We start from the raw sequence: 15503 nt of genomic DNA, 5'->3' as shown, positions 1-15503 counted from the left end.
ATTCATTCTTTAGTAGGATGCTCTTTAGCCTCCATGTATTTGAGTTCTTTCTGACTTTCCTCTTGTGATTGAGTTCTAGTTTCAAAGCATTGTGGTCTGAAAATATGCAGGGAATGATCCCAATCTTTTGGTACTGGTTGAGACCTGATTTATGACCTAGGATGTGATCTATTCTGGAGAATGTTCCATGGGCACTAGAGAAGAATGTGTATTCCATTGCTTTGGGATGGAATGTTCTGAATATGTCTGTGAAGTCCACTTGGTCTGGTGTGTCATTTAAAGTCTTTATTTCCTTGTTGATCTTTTGCTTAGATGATCTGTCCATTTCAGTGAGGGGGGTGTTAAACTTCCCCACTATTATTGTATTGTTGTCAATGTGTTTCTTTGCTTTTGTTATTAATTGGCTTATATAATTGGCTGCTCCCATGTTAGGGGCATAGATATTTATAATTGTTAGAGCTTCATGTTGGATAGACCCTTTAAGTAGGATATAGTCCTTCCTCATCTCTTATTACAGTCTTTGGTTTAAAATCTAATTTGTCTGATATAAGGATTGCCACCCCAGCTTTCTTTTGGTGTCCATTAGCATGGTAAATGGTTTTCCACCCTCTCACTTTCAATCTGGGGGTGTCTTTGGGTCTAAAATGAGTCTCTTGCAGACAGCATATCGATGGGTCTTGTTTTTTAATCCAATCTGATAGCCTGTGTCTTTTGATTGGGGCATTGAGCCCATTTACATTCAGGGTAACTATTGAAAGATAGGAATTTAGTGCCATTGTATTGCCTGTAAGGTGACTGTTTCTGTATATTGTCTGTGTTCCTTTCTGGACTAGGCTCTCTCTTTGCTTAGAAGACCCCTTTCAAGATTTCTTGTAGGGCTGGTTTCGTGTTTGCAAATTCCTTTAGTTTTTGTTTGTCCTGGAAGCTTTTTATCTCTCCTTCTATTTTGAATGACAACCTAGCTGGATATAGTATTCTTGGCTGCATATTTTTCTCATTTAGTGCTCTGAATATATCATGCCAGTCCTTTCTGGCCTGCCAGGTCTCTGTGGATAGGTCTGATGCCAATCTAATGTTTCTACCATTGTAGGTTACAGATCTCTTCTCCCGAGCTGCTTTCAGGATTTTCTCTTTGTCTCTGAGACTCGTAAGTTTTCCTATTAGATGTCGGGGTGTTGACATATGTTTATTGATTTTGAGAGGGGTTCTCTGTGCTTCCTGGATTTTGATGCCTGTTTCCTTCCCCCAGTTAGGGAAGTTCTCTGCTATAATTTGCTCCAATATACCTTCTGCCCCTCTCTCTCTTTCTTCTTCTTCTGGGATCCCAATTATTCTAATGTTGTTTTGTCTTATGGTATCGCTTATCTCTCGAATTCTGCCCTCATGATCCAGTAGTTGTTTATCTCTCTTTTACTCAGCTTCTTTATTTTCCATCATTTGTCTTCTATATCGCTAATTCCCTCTCCTGCTTCATTTATCCTAGCAGTTAGCGCCCCCATTTTTGACTGCACCTCATTAATAGCCTTTTTGATTTTAACTTGGTTAGATTTTAGTTCTCTTATTTCTACAGAAAGGGTTTCTCTAATAACTTCCATGCTTTTTCCAAGCCCAGCTAGTATCTTTAAAGTCATGATTCTGAACTCTAGATCTGACATCGTACTAATGTCTGTATTGAGTAGGTCCCTGGCAGTCAGTACTGCCTCTTGTTCTTTTTGTTGAGGTGATTTTTTCCGTCTTGTCATTTTCTCCAGAGGAGAATAGATAAATGAGAGAACAAAATGCTAACAGGGTAACAACGTCCCCAGAAAATATACTCTAAACAAATCAGAAAAGACCTGAAGCCGGGGGGAAAGAAAGGGAAAGAAAGAAAAAAGAAAAAGAAAAAAAAAGGAAAAAGAAAGATAAAAGCAAACAAAAACAGAACAAAATAAAAAAAAACAGAATATGATCAAATATGATCAGGCTGGTGCATAAATCAGTGCCACACACTAGCTTTTGGGTGTATTTTGGTCTGCTAGAAGAAAGTGCCTCCCAAAATTTTAAAGAAAGAAAAACTTATATATGTACAAAAATAAGGGTTGATATGATATAGGGATGGAATATGACTGTTAAGTTGAAAATTATAAAAAATTTTATAAAAGGAATTGATAAGAAGTTGTTTGAAAAAAGAAAGAAGAGGGTTTAAAAAGAAAAAAGAAAAAAAAAGGAGAGAGAATGTGATCAGGCAGTGGAGTAGAAAAGAAACATGCACTAGAGATTTATGGTATATTTTGATTTGTTAGAAGAAACTATCTCAAAATTTTAGAGAGAACAACTTATATATATATGCCAAAAATAAGGGTAACTACTATGTAGGGATAGAATATGACTCTAAAAATGAAAAATAAAAATGATTTTTAAAAAAAGGATTGATAAGATGTTGGTTGAAAAAGGGAAAAAGAAAAATTTAAAAAAAAAGTTAAAAAAATTAACTTTGAAAGACTAAAGAATCATGGTAAAAAAGCCATGAACTCTATGTGCAGTATTCCCTAGCTCTGGAGTTCTGCCGTTCTCTTTGATCGGTAAACTTGGTCTTGGCTGGCTGTTCTTGCTGATCTTCTGGGGGAGGGGCCTGTGGCCGTGGTTCCCAAATGTCTTTGCTGGAGGCGGAATTGCCCAGCCCTTGCCAGTCCGAGCTAAGTAATCTGCTTGGGTTTGCTCTCGGGAGATTTTGTTCCCTGCAAGCTTTTGGTACAGCTTTGGAGGCTGAGAGTGAATATGGCAGCCTCCCAGTCTCTGCCCCGGAGGAGCCGAGAACTCGGGGCCCTGCTCCTCAGTACACCCCCAGAGAAAAGCAGGCAGTCACTCCCATCTCCCCGGTCTCCGGCCACACTCCTCACTCACCCGGCCTGTGACCGAGCGTTTCTATCTCTGGCACCTGACCCCATGTGGAGTCTCCAAACCCAGCAGATCCCTGCAGTGCACTCCCACGCTGCTCCTCCCGGGGGAGGAAGAGGAGTCTCCCCAGATCTGCCGCTTGTTGGGTCCCTGCTGGAGGAACAGGGGCCCGACTGTTCCGCGGATCTCAGTTTATGGCAACCCCGAGCTGAGAGCCTGCGCCTTGGCTCCATCTCTGCAGCCGGCTTCCCTGCTCCAATACCTGGGAGCTCTGCTGCACTCAGGTACCCCTGGTCTTTCTGTGACCCCAAGGGTCCTGAGACCACACTGTCCTGCGAGGGTTCCGCCCCCCACTTAGCCACTGGAGCGATGTCCCTCAGTGGAGCCAACTTCTAAAAGTTCCGATTTTGTGCTTCCCGGCTCTATCACTTGCCAGAAGCGGCCAACGGAGGCCCGCTCTCCTGCCGTCTATCCTCCCGAATATCGCCTCAGATTCACTTCTCTGCACATCCTACCTTCCAGAAAGTGGTTGCTTTTCTGTTCAGAGAGTTGTTGCTATTCTTTTCTTCTATCTCCTGTTGAGTCCGTAGGTGTTCAGAATGGTTTGATCCCTATCCAGCTGAATTCCTGGGACCAGACAAAATCCAGGTCTCTTACTCCTCTGCCATCTTGCTCCGCCTCCTCTGCAGACCTATTTCTGTTTGTGATATTCCACAGGAAAATTTTCTACTTTCACACCATTTTAAGTAATGTGTATGTGTAGTGTGTGTGTGCACATGTGTGCAGATACACTGACATGAAATTACCACAAGCCTGAGACAGCCTCCTGAATGCATACCATGGCCTCCTGAATACCTTTGCACTGACCAGGACAAGCCAGTATCTCTGGGGAAACTGAAGAAGAGCAAGGACCCAGATCCACAGAGTCAGGAGAGATCACCATTTCCCTAGTACTTCCCATGTGCCCGGCCCAGTATTGATGCATTTAATATTTTACCTGTCTATCCTCACACGGTTCCTGTGAAGTGGATGTCATTAAGTAGAAGTAGAGACAGACTCAGATAAGTCTACACATTTGCCATGGCCACATAGCTACTGAATAGGATTTAAGTTAGGTCTTACTTCTTTAAAAGCTATGCTTTTTTCTGTCCCATGTTACAGTAACAATAAAATATGATTAGGATGTTTTGTTCTATACAGTCCAAGAAAGTACATCAACTGTCCAGCCAGTTTCTTACCTACAGTTAAGTGCTCGCTTTCTCTCTCTTTCCCTCTCTCTTTCTTTTCCTATCCATCCTCCACAATGTAGCCAGAATATTCTCTCCTTAAGTTATAAATGCCTCTAAATCTTTGCTTAAAAGACCTTTCAAAAGCTCCACGTAGTCCACAAGATAAATAGAAAATTCCTAGGGGTGCCTGGGTGGCTCAGTCAGTTAAGCATCTTCCTTCAGCTCAGGTCATGATCCCAGGGTCCTGAGATTGAGCCCGCATCGGGCTCCCTGCTCCGCGGGTAGCATGCTTCCCCCTCTGCCTCTCTCTCTCTCTCTCTCTCATGAATAAATAAATAAAATCTTAAAAAAAAAAAAGAAAATTCCTTAGCAAGACTCTTCTCAACCTGTTGCCAGTCTGCCTCTCTAAGCTCATCATCTCCCTAAAATGTAGTCAGTGTAAAAGACTCACAAGATATTGATTATTCCCTTAAAACACCATTCACCCTCATGTCACTGAGTTTGTTTACTTCTATAAAGTTTCTACTGACTTCTCAATATCTAGTGCAAAAAGTCTGTCCTCGGTGAAGGCTTCACTGACCTACCATTGTCCACCCCATTCCCCTAGCCAGATACCATCCTTTCTACTTCTGTGAGGCTACAGCAGTTGGTGAGAATGTAAATTGGTGCAGCCACTGTGGAAAACAGTATAGAGTTTTCTCAAAAAATTAAAAATAGAAATACCATACAATCCAGTAATTCCACTATTGGGTATTTACCCAAAGAAAATGAAAACACTAATTCAAAAAAATATATGTACCCTTATGTTTATTGCAGCATTACTTATAATAGCCAGGATTTGGAAATCTGGAAACAATCCAAGTGTCCATTTTTAGATGAATGGATATAGAAGATGTGGGGTGTGTGTGTGTGTGTGTGTATGATGGAATATTACTATATATATATATAGAAATTATATATTATACATTTACTACGTATAATGGAATATTAGCCATAAAAAGAATGAAATCTTGCCATTTGCATCACATGGGTGGACCTAGAGTGTATAATGCTAAGTGAAATAAGTTAGAGAAAAACAAATGCCATATGATTTCACACATATGTGGAATTTAAGAAACAAAACAAATGAACAAACAAAGGAAAAAACAGACAAACAAAAAAACAAACTCTTACCTATAGAGAACAAACTGGTGGTTTCCAGAGGGGAGGTGGATGGGGGGAATGGGGAAAATAGATAAAGGGGATTAAGAGTACACTTATCTTGATGAACACTGAGAAATGTATAGAATTATTGAATCATTATATTGTACACTTGAAATGAATATAGCACTATATGTTAATTATAAATAAAAAAAATAGAATGGCTCTCTGATAGTTGATGAACTCCATTACATGTAAAACACTTTGTCCTCATCAACAGTGCCTAGTCTAGGGTCTGACTCGTGGTGTTAATAAACTTATTTGATATGTATTTGTAAAAAGAATGAAGGAAGGGAGGAAGAGGGGGAGGGAGAGACAGGAGGGAGAGCAAAAGATATGATTCTGTTTTCATATGTGGACAAAATTTAAAGAGGAATCACTATAGGTAAGAGTTTGTTTTTTTGTTTGTCTGTTTTTTCCTTTGCTTGTTCATTTTTGATTCAAGTTGACTCCTGGTTTAGTCTCCAGCACTATAAATATAAACATATGATATATATCATACAGTGTATGTATGTATGTATCTATGTATCTATGTATGTATGGGCTTCAGTTTCTCTAAACTGACCAGAATTCATTGTTTGTCTTTAAATGTTGATTAAATATTCCATAGAGGCTTTCACTCATCAATTCTTTCAACATGTGGTTTTATCCTGGGTAATGTTAACTCACTTCTGGCAGCAGGGGAACCAACTGAAATGGGAGCAGATGACTTTCCTATGTTATTTGCTTTGTTGTCCATTGGAGTTATTGCTTGTTTTTGTTTAATCCCCAAAACCCTGCCCCAACTCCTCTTAGAATACATATGTTTCCATCTAGGTCAACAGGTGTCACTGTTGAGTAGGACAAATATGCCCCCCAGACCCCATCTTTTGGGTGCTAAATGTCCTAGTTGGTTATAGGGCCCACTCTCTGCTCAGTCTTGATATAACCATAGTTTAACTCCATGATCACTGTGCAAGTTGACCAAACAGACCTCTGAAAGCACCAGTAATTTTTATTCCTTAAAGGCCTAGATACTGAATGTAATGATAGACCCAATTATACCCATTAAAGGGGGCAAATAGGAGGAAGAAACTACAACCATTTCTATTTGTAGGAGAGAGCATTGTTCAGTGGGAGACATCTCATCAGTAGAGGGGAAAGCCTGAGATTTAAGTGCCTGCTCTGTCCCTAAGTAGTTGCCACTAGTGTAACTGGCTCAAGCCAGAGGTGCCATGACTGCAAATTGGAACAGGAGAGGGGAAATGTTGCAAATTACCAAAAACATCAGATTACTAGTTTAGACCATAGGTTGTTGAGAAACCCCCAGAATTATTCAGGAAGAATTTGAGAGGAGAATGTACTCACAGAAAACAGGTGGGGATAGAGCAAAAGAAACATGGAAATTGTTATCATTTTCCTATCCTCAGACTGACATGGCCTGGGAGACATGTGGAATTGGATAAAATGGAATGGAATGGAGTAGGAAGGAAATGGGATAGAATGGGATGGGGATGATTTCCAAATCATGGAATCTGACAATAAATGCAGTAAAGAATAAATTAAAATGAGATAAGGTGCTCTTCCAACCAGGGCCCAGCAGAATGGGTCCTGCAAAGAAGGATGGCAAGAAAAAGGGCCATTCTGCCATCAACGAGGTGGCAACCAGAGAATACACCATAAACATTCACAAGCACATCCATGGAGTGGGGTTCAAGAAGTGTGCCGCTCAGGCACTCAAACAGATCTGGAGATTTCCCATGAGGAGATGGGAACTCCAGATGTGTGCATTGACACCAGGTTTAACAAAGCTGTATGGGCCAAAGGAATGAGGAATGTTCCCTATTGTGTCTGTGTGCGATTGTCCAGGAAACATAATGAGGATGAAGATCCACCAAACAAGCTCTATATGTTGGTTACCTATGAACCTGTCACCACTTTCAAAAATCGACTGAGCATTAATGTGGATGAGAACTAACTGCTGATTGTCAAGTAAAGGCATACAACTGCAAAATAAATAAATAAATAAATAAATAAATAAATAAATAAATAAAATGAGATGAGGTAAGATGGACTATGGAATGGAATTGAATCAAAAGGAATATGGGAAATGAATAAATGAAATATAAAATGATGTGGAATGACTAAGTGTGAAATATAGAATGTAAACAGAATAAAATGAAATGGGCTAGAAGAGACTGGGATATAAAGCATAATGTTATGTCAAAATTTTGAAATGGGATACAGAATACAATACAATGGGATGGACTTTTTCATTAAATGGTTTTGACATATAGATAAGCAATTTGTTTATAAAACAATTAGCAGACTCAGGAAATTGCTATCATAATCTAGTCCAGATGATTAGAAATTTAGGGATCTAAAAGCTTCATGCCTTTCTTGAATTATTCCGCAAATGGTCACCTACCTTATGATCATGGCACACAGCTGGCACTCTGTAGTAACAACAACCAACAATACTGGCATCTCTGCTAAACCCCTTGTATGTGTTATTTCTTTTAATTCTCACATCAGTCAAATAGGATAAGTCCTATTTTGATCTCCATTTATAGATAGGGAAATGGAGGCACCAGAAGGTTCACCTACTTGCCCAAGATTACACAGCTAGAAAGTAGTGGAATCAGAAATCAAATGCCAAGGTGATTAGGCTGGAGCTTCTGTGTGCTGACCCACTACACAAACCACTTCTCACCATGTCAGGGACTCATAACTTATGACACTGCATGTAGAAATATTAGGATTGGTATAAACTGTGTTCTAGCCACTAAATGTCACCTACAAAAAGACTGGAAAACTAGACAGAGGCACTGCTCTGGTACAAACATGATGAAACATAGCATGGTCACAAAGGCACTCAGCTCTGCTGCCATATTCGACACATCCAGAACCACATTGTCCGTTACCCCCTTTAAACCAGGTCTCAGTGGGGGTTTTCCTCACCTATTAACCATTCCTAATTCCAATACTCAGATGCTCAACATTTCCTAAGGGCCACTACAGACAACTTGATCATTCATTTTTCATTTAACATTTGAGCACTTATTCTATTGTTTTGAAACCTAAGGGTTTTTTAAAAAGTGGATTCACTTCTTCTAGAAATATTCTCAACAAATAAAAGTGGCCATGCAACTAGAAATTCAGATAACTAGATGCTCCCCCCTACTGAGATGCTAGAATGCTCATTCTGGAGAACTTCTAGTGAGGATACGAGTAGCTGCTTTTGCTTGGTATTTACCACTTGAGAGAGGCTGTATCATCTACTGATTGAGAGGGGCTGCCTGAGTTCAAATCCTAACTCTATCGCTACATAGTTTTTTTCCCTTGTGTGAGCTATTAACCCTGTCTGTGCATCAATTTCCTCCTCTGCGAAATGGAGATAAGAGGATAGTTTGAAAGATAATATACTTGGAGCACTCAGAACACTGCTTATCACAAATGAAGAACTTTATAATATCAGCTATTATTATTGGATAGGCTTCGCATCATGTGTTTCCTAGGCATTATCTTTTTAAATCCTTATAACCATCCTATGAAATTGGTGTTATAATTTTTGCCATTTCACAGGTGTGAAAACTGAGGTTCCAGGAAATTAGGTAATTTACCCAAAGCCACATAATAAGTAAGTAGTACAAATGAGTTTCAAATCCAAGTTAGTACAACTCAAAAGTCAGTGTCCTTAACCATTATGCAATGCAATACTGCCTCCTTTTCAAGCTGTTAGGAGGTCACCAGAGCATAGACAAGGACACCAGCACTTGGACAGGAATAAAGAGTTTCAAGCAGTCCTGGAAGGGGGAGGGGTGTGGAGAGGAGTGCATGTGTAGAAAGTGGTGAACTTCATGCAGAAAAATTTAAAAACCACTGGGGCATCAAAGAAATGTGTCATCTCTTCCTGGAAATAGTTCATGGCTTCCTGAGGGCTCCACCCAAAAGACCACATTTAACCTCCTCCTGTACTTAATCTATACTGGCTGGTTGCCCCCTACCTTTCTCCTACCACACTCTAATTTAGTCCTTTCTGACCTACCAATTATAGTCATGCCAACATGGCAACTGGGTTACTTAGGAAGGCCCTAGACCTTGGTGCCTCCAGTATGGTCTCACCTCAGGCTATATCTAATGTGCTACCACTCTGGTCCAAGCCATCATCTTCTCACCTATATCTGTGATCATTTCCTAACTAGTCTCCCTCCCTAATCCATTCTCAACCTGCAGTCAAAGGGAGCTTTCCAAAGCTCTAATATCATCATCTCACTACATTGTTTAACACCTGCTTTCCATACTCTTAGATTATATCCAAAGTCCTTAACAAGAAGCATCTTGTGCAAAGTCCCTGTGATAAGATGGAACGTGGCTAGTAGAACAGTAGAGGATGAAAAGGGGAATGATGGAAGTGAGATTGATTAGTTATGGGGTTCAGAGTCTTTCAACTACAGCACTAACCTCAGCTTATAATGTTACCCTTCATTGGGAGATTATTTGTTTCATGACATCCACATTCATCCGGTGGTTCAGACTAAAAGTCATGGAGTCATCTTTGACTTCTCTCTTCCTCTCATACTCCAGGTCTGATCATTCAGTGAATTTTGATAGCTCTACCTTCAAAATACCTTCACTAACACCACTACCAGCACCCTGGTCCAAACAACCTTCTTCTCACTTAGGAGTCATCACAAGGGTTAGACCAGATGACTCCTCCACTCGAAATCTTCTGGTGCATTCTCATCTCACTCAGTAAAACCCAAGTTCTCACAAGGGCATGACAGGGCTCTATACACAACTGCGCACCACCCCCTGCTTCTACATTCTGCCTGGCTTCACCTCCACCACTTGCCCTTTCTCTTACAGACCACTGCCTTCTTTCCTGATCCTCAAGAACTTCAAACACACCCCTGCCTTGTGTCCACATTCTTGCTGCCCCTTCTCAGAACATGCTTCCTCCAAATATTTGTACGACTTGCTTCCTAGCTTCATTCAGGTCTTGGCTCCAGTTTCACTTTCTCAGACATCATATCTGATCATCCTATGTAAAATAGAACTATTCATTGCTTGTTTCCCTAGTTTCCTACTTTAATTTTCTCCTTATCACTTCCATCCACCTGACATGTTACTATTTTGTGTCTGTTGCTCTCCTCCCCACCTTACCCCAGTACAATGTAAGCTATATGAGGGCAAAGATTATACCTGCTCATTCTCTACTGTATCCCTCATGCTAAGAATAATCCCTGCCACACAGTGGGTGCTTAACAAATATCTCATGTTGATAAATGAATGTCTGTCTTTGCCAAGAAGCTCTGACTCCCTAAGACTAGTGTTCACCATCATGTCCCCAATGCATAGCAGAGTCTGTCTCACAAAAGTTGTTCAATAAACATTGTTGAATTAAAGAGTGAATGGAATAGGGAATGAATGAATGATTAGGGTAGGTCACTGACCATGGGATGAGAATCACAGAAAGTATGGTGAAAGGGTTTGGAAATATAAAGCAGGAGATCTGCCTGGTTAATTTTCACCTAAGAAGGTCATCTAGGAAAAGCAAGTCAATATCTCAATTTCAAAGTCCCCAAATTAGATTCTAGACAGGAGAATGGGACAGCACTGCGGGATCATTCTGGACTTTAGAAGTGAGGTACACAAATGGGGCACTTGTTGATATCAGGATGTTGAAGTCTGTGGACTTTCTCCAGCCTCTAATGAAGGTTAACTTTAGAAACAGGCAGGAGGGAGTACCCAGTGCAGTTTCAAGTGGCCCCATGCAGCTGGAGAAGCTAAGCAGTACAGAGTCTGGGACAGGCAAGACTTTTGGGGTGGTTTGTTTTTGTTGTTGTTGTTGTTGTTGTTGTTTTTGAGTGGGGGACAGTTCCAAGTTGACTTTTTCTTTGCTCAGGAAGGCATCACTGGGGTATTCAGAGGGATTGTTAGTCCATGTGGAGCCTCATAGCCTGGCCTGAATGTGAGTCCAAGCCTGCTGCAGAGGTACTGTGAATTCTAAGATGTTTTATTACCATGCAGGCACAACTGCAGTGCCACATTTTGCTGACCCACCTGAAATGCAAATAGGAAGAGCCTGCTTTGCTTCAGCTGTTGCCTTACCTCCAGCTCTGCAAGAAGCTGATCAATAATAATTTTAATTAAGACAATAGGTTCCAAGGGGCTGAATCTAAAAAGATGTCTTGATATAAAGAGGGAAAGTAAATGGAGGGTGGAGGGTATGTCATTTAAATTTCAGAGAACATAAACAGTGAGATGTCTATGCTACATGTCCAGGAGGCAGTGTGATGGGGAGGCAGGGAATGGAGTGGGGCTCTCTGGTAGAAGCCTCAGCCCCAGTACCTACAGACTATGGACCTTGAGATGATACTTAAGTTCTCTGAGCCTCTTTTATTAAAAAAAAATAATTTCCTGCATTCCTTTCTTTTTTCAGTTTGTGATAGAGTTCTTTATTTTTTTAAATTTTATTTTATTATGTTATGTTAGTCACCATACAATACATCATTAGTTTTTGATGTAGTGTTCCATGATTCATTGTTTGCGTATAACACCCAGTGCTCCATGCAGTACGTGCCCTCCTTAATACCCATCACTGGGCTAACCCATCTCCCCACCCCCCTCCCCTCTAGAACCCTCAGTTTGTTTCTCAGAGTCCATAGTCTCTCATGGTTTGTCTCGTCTCTCCTGCATTCCTTTTAAACTTAATTACAAGGTTACAAACAAGAATATTTGCATAGTAGCTTATGAAGTACTTGTTACATGCATTTGTTGATTTAGTCTTTTCAATAATCCTGTATAGTAAGAATTACTATGGTTCTCATTTTACAGATGAGAAAAGTGAACAATTGAAAGTGCAGGAGCCTGCCCCAGGTCCCACACACCTGTTGGAGGTGTCTGTGGTATTGTGGTGAACCAATCACTCAAACTTCCTCCCTTCAGGGTTCTCTACTGTGGGAGCCATGCTCCTGGGATTATCATCTAAACAGAAAATAAGTCAACACCCTATAAATAACAGATACATTCCCAGTATCTCTCAATGTGGAACTCTCTGGTAAGGAGTTGGGAAAGCAGGAATGCCTGAATCCTACCCCATTTTCCAAGCACCCCTCTATGTGGCTATCAAGGAAGATATATACACAAGGACCCGTGACAAGACTAAAAAGGACCTAGGTCATCCTGAGCTGGTGTGATGCTCTGAACATTTAGTGAAGTGAGTGGAGTTACAGGACCCAGCTGTAGACAGAGAGGCTCTGCAACCCTTTTCATTCCATTCCATTTTATTCCCAAATTTTACCATCAAACCATAGGGAGATGCAAAAAGGTAAATGCAAAAGAGTAGAGGGGGAGCACAAGAAAGCACAACTAGAGGGGCTTTTCCTAAGGAACAGAAAGGACGGAGGAGAGATACTCACACTCAGGTGGGTAACCTTCCATCAAGGGCTGCTCCCATTCAGTGATCAGCCTGGGCACTCAATGGGGCCAGGCCTAAGGTGAGGCAAGCAAGGTCCCATGAGTACAGAGTGGAAGGAGGAACAAACCCTCAGATTCCTACAAGTGCATGGTGGGCACCTGAGACTCTGTGCCTCCAGAAGTGTTGCACTGTCCAAGTCTCTCACTTGTCTCACCCTAGTCCTGCCACTCAGAGTCCCAAAGTCAAACCAGGTAGACCAGTAAGTTCTCCTGTTATGGAGCATCTAGGTGAGAAGAGAGGTGGGACCCTGTATCTCCCTGCAGTGCTGAAGATGGATCTTCTTGTTGCCTTTCATTTACCATCCCTCTAGACTTTCAGCCCTTCACCAGATTTAACATGTGTGCAGATTACCTGGGGATCTTATTAAACCAGATTCTGATTCAGCTGTTTGGGGACAGGGCCTAAGATTCTGAATTTCCAACAAGCTCCCCCAGTAAAATGTATCATATATAGCAGATTGTTTAACATATGAATACATTATTAACATCTAGTTAGTATAGAGTGTCTATAAATAAGCATATTGTTTAACATATGAATACATTATTGAAAAAAACAACAGAGAAATGGAACTACCATGGCACCAGGTGATAGTTTGACTTTGGTGCAGTGTTTTTTTAGCCAGGATTAGAGGGAGGAATGATGAAGTAAAATCTCTACCAGTGAGGTTTGGGAAGAACTGATCAGGGAATAATTTTTCAACTCAAGGGCTTGGACGTTTAAGATAAAACTCTAGTCCTGGTGAAGTAAAATTCAGAGCAGGAAGTAGGAAAGAAGCCCAATTTTTCTGGCTGGGTTGAAAGGGAGCCTTTAATGCAGACAGCAGTCCACTATTTAGGGTACACACAAGGCACACCAGGAGCTGACCATAGGCAGGAACTGTAGCCAGGCTGAGGGTCCATAGAGATAGCCTGACCTGATTGAGATGGCCACTTCCTTATCACTACCTAGCTTCCTGTATATTTCACTTGCTCCATCTACTAGAACATGAACTCCATGAGGACAAGGACCTGTGTCTGTTTCATCTACTCTTGGATACTGAACATCAAGAATAGTGCCTATAACAGAAAAGGCACTTGATAAATATTTATTGCACAAGTGCATACTAGTGAGAGAATTAGCATAATAACAAATGAATGTAAAAGTGAGTTAGATGGACCACGGCTTATAACTTTGAATCAGGAATTTACTGACATAGAGTGCCATAATATGGTCGTGGCCTTGGAAGAGATCACACACTAATTGAGGAAACATGGCAAAAATATAAGAAGAGATAAATAATGATACAAGGATTAAAAAGCAGAATAACAGTTTCAGAAAATTGTATTTTCGCCATCTTGAATCTGATACTTTAATTGGGGAATGAATATAGAAAATGAAGGGACAGAGTTCTGTGGAGTGGCCCACAACAGAATTTTGAGAGACCAGATTTGATGTGGCTTTTAAAACTTTTCGTGGGTCTTTGGGATCTTTTCCAAAGAGTCAAAGTCATGAAGATCGAAACCACAAATGTCCATTGTCTGATAACACTGTCTGTCCAGCTTACAGCTTGCATGTAAATGCCATGAAAAAGGCTGTCTTAAAAGTGATATGACTGGGCCAGTTTAGCTGAACAGATTCCTGACGTTCACAGATTACTTAAATAGAAAGCTGTTTGAAGGAATAAGGGAGCTCAAAATAGAAATAGTAGCAGCAGCAGCAGCATCTCCCTGAGCCCAGTTCTTCTAACTTTGGGTTGTGTAGACTTCCAAAATTACCTGGAGAGTTGCTTAGCTTTGCTCCATGTGGATAACTTGGGATAAGTGGGCCTCCAATGTCTTTGTGCCAAATTTGTAAAGGAGAGCATATGATTAGTTTACATAGGCAGCAATTCGCATGAAGTGGTTTGGTTGGTCAAAATTCTAGTCAATCACCTCAGAGGTAGTGCAAATAGCCAATGCTCAGCACAGAGACAGGGCTTTCTGGCCCACCAAGATTCACTGTTGCAATTTGCTGTTGCCCCTTACAATGTCTCTTGGCCTGGATGCTGTCAAGTAGGTGGAGGGAATATCATTAAGATCCCTTTCCTCAGAAGATATTGGTACACAGGGAGATACAAAGGCATTATCAATTCCTCTTTATGAACAACAAGATGCTCTTAAAATAATTTCTAAGTTGCTTCTTAGTAAAGTCATTATGTCAAAGATAATCTGTCAAAAGCTCAAAATGATATTAAAGTCAAGCTTATCGATAGAAGAGAATCACTGTGTATAGCTTTCAAGTCATGCATAGCTAATGGCTACATCATCATGATATTGCTCCATTCCACTGGCAGAAGAAAGAGAGTTTCTTTTTTGTAGTTAAGAGGAATTGGTCATGAAGACTCACTATGCCCAGAAATAACACAGAGCTATGTCACTGTCCTCTGCTCTTCTCCTATGTGGAAAGAGTGAAAGTTAACTTACCAGGAAGTAAAGTTGATAGAAGTAATTTCATTAGCGGGCTGTGGGAAAGCAGCTATATTAATAACTCTTTAATAGGAAATACTCATTGCTAGAAAGTTCGAGAATCCATGTGAGTGAATTTTAATATTAAGTTCATCTGAAATTCCATCGTAGTACTCAATCTCATAGAGGTACTAACAGCAAAACTTGACTATAGAACACAGAAATGAACAATGCATGGTTATGCTGTGACTAGTCATTAATAAGGGATAGTGAGGAAGGTACGAACTTTTACCTTCAATTTTAATTTCTCTA

The sequence above is a fragment of the Halichoerus grypus genome, chromosome 5 (assembly GCF_964656455.1).
Source record: "Halichoerus grypus chromosome 5, mHalGry1.hap1.1, whole genome shotgun sequence".
In the NCBI taxonomy this organism is placed as follows: Eukaryota; Metazoa; Chordata; class Mammalia; order Carnivora; family Phocidae; genus Halichoerus; species Halichoerus grypus.
Note: the sequence above shows the minus strand (reverse complement) of the source record.